Source organism: Athene cunicularia, assembly GCF_003259725.1.
Source record: "Athene cunicularia isolate RWA chromosome 10 unlocalized genomic scaffold, athCun1 chr10_part1, whole genome shotgun sequence".
In the NCBI taxonomy this organism is placed as follows: domain Eukaryota; kingdom Metazoa; phylum Chordata; class Aves; order Strigiformes; family Strigidae; genus Athene; species Athene cunicularia.
This window is the reverse complement of record NW_020799112.1, coordinates 9,840,477-9,846,737: the sequence shown is the minus strand read 5'-3', so window position 1 is coordinate 9,846,737 and position 6,261 is coordinate 9,840,477.

The window sequence follows — 6,261 nt, the reverse complement described above, 5'->3', positions numbered from 1 at the left end:
CTATTCTCATAGGTATTTGACCCTCAGAATCTCTTGGTAGTTTTAAAATATTGAAGCTTAATGCTTTTAGGAATGAGTACATATGATACTTTGACTTCCTGGCATAAAGGAAGGGGAAAGGGAGGAAGTGAAAGAAGAAGGGGCTGAATGATTCAGGATGTCCTGCTTTCCATTCCTGTCTTGTCCTCTGTCTTCATCCTTATTTGGTGATTGGAACTCATTGACTAGAGTAAGAAAAATCTGTAGCGTGAGGTGTAAGGCTTTAAGAAGTATGCACATGAGGCCTGGTTTTTGCTTGCATGACTCTCTTCTATTTATTTTTTTTTCTTTTCCCTGGCAAGGTTATATAAAGGAGAGTTAGGGTACTTGCAATTTAAATACATGTATACTGAATACTTTAATGAAAACTTCACATTGTTTTTTCTGACAACAGTTTTTGTTATTTGTAGCAATTATTTTAATTATTTGTACAGAATGTTATGGTTCTTTTAGGGCATTCCAAATCCCTAGCTACCCTGCTGGATGATAGGGACAACTTAATAAAAGATTTTCCTCCACTATGAGCTTCCCTTCTGTTTTTGATGCTTACTGCTGAGAAGCAGTTGCACAGAGCTGAACCTGTGCTGCTGTTCCTGAACTATGCATTGCTTCAGATCATCAGAATAATACTGAGATGACATTGGCCAACTGCAGATTAAATTTAATTCTGGTACTTTTGGAGCTGCACGGTTATACCTCTGCAGAGATTTTGCAGAGAAAACTGGGAAATGAACTGAATAAACCTGAAAGAAGATTAATAAAAGGAGTACTTCTCTTCTGGATGAATGTGCTAGGACAGTTTACTGTCTTAATAGCCGAAAGAAACAAGAACAGAATCTCCATTTTCGGTTCCTTTCAAACTTCTGACTCCTTTTGAATATGTGGCAGTTGTTACCCAATTTCTTTGTTTCTCTAAATCCAAACTAGACCCAGAACATGACGTAGAGGTTCTGCAAAGAAGCAGGAGGGTAGGTTTCAAGATAATGCCACCTTCTGTATTACGTTTTTTGTTCACATGAAAAGAAAGTTAATTCGTGTCATTCTTTAATTGCGTCTTTACAAATAAAGTAGCTAGAAAGAAGGATCATTTATAATGAGAGAGTTAAATTTGATTTCAAATGCCAGTGAAGGTAAGGTACAGCTAGGTTTTTAGCTTGCTGCCAGATAAAGGCATGTATGATGATGCTACTTACAAACCATGCTGAAACAGAAGTTCCACTGTCTTGTCTCAAATAGGGTTTTATATTAAGGTACATATTTTAGGTATGTGTTTTGTGGTTCTATTTTTTTTTTTTCCCCCCCCTGAGTGTTCTCTCACAGCAGAACAGAATTAGGGTACCTTATTGTTCCCTAACTTTGGTCTCTGCTTGCTTTGACATGTTGTTAAGTCTTAATGCATCACTGAATACCTGCGCAGCTGGTGCTATGAATACATTACGGACATGTCAAATTCTTACTGATTTTTCAACTGCTTTGGCTTCTTAAAATTGGTATTTAATGAGAGCCAAATAGATGCTTGATAATTTTTTAAAAATTTGGAACAAATATCTAAACATGACTAAGTTAAAGTGGTTTTGACTGGGATGACACAAAATGCAAGAGTTCTGTAGTTACCATCTTGTAATTAGTAAAAAAAAAAATCAATACTTTCTTGTGTTTTCATCAGAACCTATTGTCTGTAAGTTGGACTGCATAATGAGTTTTGAAGTGTTCCACTGATCTCAGGAAAATGCATTAAAATTTATTAATTAAAATAGTTATATCTAGAAGTGTACATACAGGAAAAAAATTTATTAAACCTGTGCCTTGAGATCCTAAGTTATGTTTAATGAGATAGAATGTCTTGGCATATAATGTAGACTATATTCACAGCCTATTTTAAAACTGCTTACTTGAAAAAGTGAAATAGTTAATAAAACATATTTTGTCATGGAGCACAACAATCCAGTGAGCCACCAAGTGAGCGTTAGAATTATTTTTTTAGTTCATTTGGCTGTTACAGAAGACATTACTGATTCAGTTAAGCAGTAACAGACATTAATACACATTCTTAAAACTTCTAATTACAGAAGAGAAACTCTCCAGTTGCTTTTCTTGTACATCAGTTACATTTGGATATGTCTACAAACCAACTGCTCTAAAGCCTTACTTTTTACACTGGCTGAGTAATTAAAGACAACTTCTCTGTATTAACTTCTGGTATTATATCTTGAACCTTCTGGAAGTGCCTGGGACTTCGATTAAACATAAAAATGAAACCAGGTTTTTTTATTTGAATGCCTCTGACTTTATTGTGTTGTGTAAGCATTCACATTGAAAAGGTGGTTGAGATTAAAATGTCTTTCTTTTTTGTCATCTGTTTAAAGAATTCCAAAATATACAAACTGCGTATGTGTTTTAGCAACAACTGGTATCAAATCAAGCCTAAGCTGTGATCTCTGTTCTGGAAAGATGGGGCCAAACAAATCTCGGACATGACATAGCGAGATATAATGTGAGGTAGAATAAGCAGAGTAATATTATTTTGTTGGTGAGGAAGACTAAGGACAGTGTGAAAGAATGCTTCTATTTTGTTCTTAATTAGATAAAACTGTAAACAAAAAAGCAGACAGTGGAATTTGCATCTTCCTTTAATAGGATGTAAAGAACTAGGCCTCAGAGGACCTTAAGATACTGTCTGTAGGCATTTACCACCTTAGGAACTGTATTTAATTTTTTTTTTAAGGACATGGCCTGAAAAAAAGTCTGAAGCCAGTTGTGAGTGGAAACAGGTCATCAGGCATAATGCTCTTGTTATTAGTGGTCCTTATGCCCATGATGAACAGTTCTGGGTTTTCTCTTTTTTTTGAAAAAAAAGTTTTAATTATAGTATGTCTGTGCCTTAGACTGTTCAAACCAAAGTGTAGTTTCATAGAAATGGTTGACAGGCAAATTTCAGTCATAGGTTAAGAACCGTTGTATTAATTTGTCAGTTTTTCATTGTTGTTTATTCTGCTTAAACTGCATTTAAGGAAGCCTCTGAATAGCTGTCATGACCTTTGAGTACAACTGGCAGTGTTTGATAGTCAAAGAACAATTTGGCAATTACACAGAAGTGGTATGAACTTCAATTTATATTACAATTTGCAAGATAAATAGTTGCTTACTTACTATGTGTCTTACAATTTTCATGCTTTTCAGTGCAAATTTAAAAGACCAAAAAAACCAAACCCTACTGCAGATGATGGGAGATAATCTGCCTTTCTACTCCTACAAAGCCCAAAGTGAAGTTCCCTTGAGAAAGATACTGAAAAACATGAAAATTGCAAGATTGCATTGGGGGCTTTTTTTCTTTGTTTTTAAAATCACAAAGTCTCTGAGGAGGGGCAGCCCTTCTGTGGAATCCTGTTGACTTCAGGGGTGCTTTGTGCCTGTGTGGAGTGTTCTGGAAGGTTAGGTCCTGCAATTTTATGACTGATCTGGCCAAGTGCAGTTGCATTGAGTATGTATGTGGAATTACTGCAAGCTTGTAAATGTTTTTAAGAAAAAAAAAAACCAACACCTTTTTTTATTCCCTACTAACGAAGCTTTAACCAAGCTTATAAATGCATGTGGTATGAGAATGCATTTTAGGCAATTTTAAATGCTAGGTAATTCCAAGAAAACTGAGCTTTTTGTTATTCATAAAATCTTCCAAATTTTAGATTAAAACATACTCATAACATTCTATTTAAATGTGCATGAGTCTAGTATAGTCCTTCATTGAATTAGAAATAGCATTTTTATAATACTTCAGCTCATAGACCCATGTGATCTGCTGTAATAAAATAGTGGAAAGTAAGAGCCTGTATCACCTTACTGACTTATTTGTATTATTATATTATTTCTGGATGCATGTGCTCAAAAAATTTACAACTAAATAAGTGCACACAATTAGTGCAGACATAAATGCAAGTGGCAAATTGACCTGTGCTGTGCTTAGTCGCTAGGCAGCTTTTAGTTTACTATTATGGATGTGGGAAAGATTTTAAGACACTTAACGCTGTGGTGACAGTAAATACCAAGGCTTATTAGGTACTTGCACTTATATTTAAGAATAATGACAGTAATGGAGGCATATTTTAGTTATTATGGTGTTGGTTTTTTTCAAAAAGGCTAAATCATTTTAGGAGAGTTAAATAAAAAGTGGGTATGAAATTAAATGTTGCATTTCAGTGAGATGAAAAGTAAGGAAAGTGTAGGCTGTAAATATGAATCCAGGCACTTTTTGTTTTCTGTCCTTTACAATACTGATTCTGCAGGTAGTTAAGGTGTGATTTCATGATAAAGCATGTGCAAGATTCTTCTCCTTCTGAAGAAGTCCTCTCCTCGCTGTGCCCTTGTCTTCCTCATGCCTCTTCTTGTAGCAACTCTTAGAGCAAATCAGATGTACATGCTGATCTGACTGAGAATTTACCCACCAAAGAAGCCCAGATTAGTTTTCAGAGGGCTGTCCTCTTGTGCTCTCAGCAGCATTGATGTAGCCACACAGTGAACTTAATCAGGGAAATAATCCAGCTGAAAATTTGCAGTATTTCTTAGTTAATTTTAAAATGGATCTGTTATTTGAATTGGTAATTTAGGAATGAATGGCTAGGGGCAGAATGAGGCAGAGCCACCTCCTTTGGCAGGAATCCTAGAATGATTCTGGTTGGAAGGGACCTTAAAGCCCATGCAGTCCCACCCCCCTGCCAGGGGCAGGGACACCTTCCACTAGCCCAGGTTGCCCAAAGCCCTGTCCAACCTGGCCTTGAACCCTTCCAGGGAGGGGGCAGCCACAGCTTCTCTAGGCAACCTCTGCCAGGACCCCACCACCTCACAGGGAAGAATTTCTTTCTAGCATGTAATCTAAATCTGCCTTCTGTCAGTTTAAACTCATCACCCCTCATCCTGTCCCTACTCCCCTGATGATGAGTCCCTCTCCCTTTCCTGTAGCCCCTTTCAGTCCTGGGAGGCCGCTCTAAGGTCTCCCCCGAGCCTTCTCTTCTCCAGCTGGTGAACACCCCCAGCTCTCTCAGCCTGTCTTTGCAGGGATGCAGATGCTCTAGCCCCCCGAGCATCTTTGTGGCCTCCTCTGGCCCTGCTCAAGCAGGTCCATGTCCTTCTGATGTTGGTGCCCCCGGAGCTGGACCCAGCACTGCAGGGGGGGTCTCCTGAGAGCAGAGCAGAGGGAGAGAATCCCTTTCCTCTCCCTGCTGCCCACACTGCTCTGGGTGCAGCCCAGCACACGGGTGGCTTTCTGGGCTGAGAGTACACGTTGCTGGCTCACAGGCAGTTTTCCACCCAGCAACCCTCCCAAGTCATTCTCCTTGAGGCTGATCTCCAGCTACTCCTCACCCAGCCTGAGTTTGTGCTTGGGATTACCCCGACCCATGGGCAGCACCTTGCATTTGTCCAGACTTTTGCAGGATTAAGTGACTGTGTTCTCAGAGCCTGAGAGATACTATTGAGAGATGTTGAAATTCAGTAACTACAGTTTCTGGAAGCACATATTTTAATTGAATAGTTTCAGGTCTCTGCCTCAAGAGGAACAAGATTACCTCTGAGACTTCCCGTGTTATCTAGTAGCTGAAGAAGCTGAATCATTTAAAAAATGATTGAAAGGGACTACATAAACCCAATATGTAGTTGAATTATTTATTTGGCATAACAGTGCTATGGTTGTTAATCTGGGCAAAGGGTCTTTGCTTTAGCACTAACTAAAAAAAAAAAAAAGCATGAAAATTGTGGGGAATTTACATGAGACATGAAATACATCAGCCAGTTGAGTGGATGTTGCCTAAATATTTCAAAGTATACAGGAGAAAATTTCTGAGGAAGGAATTTTCTTTTATGTATGGTAAAGCTAGATGTTCCCTTTAGATTATTAAGTTCTAAATTTTCCAGTAAAAAAAAGATTCCCCCCACCCCTGCTTGCCTGTGGTATCATTTTTACAGCTGCATTTGTTTTCCCATCATTGCTCTGGGGATTGACTGGGCTTTATAAAGTGTACAGATTCCACTGCCAAAACACAAAAATGTCTCTATGAGGAAGCAATTTAGTTGGCAACGTGAGTTTCTAGCTTGTAGAATTTTTGGGGAGCAGGTTCTTTAGGCTTTAACTTTTTTTTTTTTTTTTTTCAAAAGGAAGCAATGGAATTTTTTTCTGAAGACTTACTTATATGTTGCTAGAAATTAGCAATCAGATGATTTCTGATTTGATGT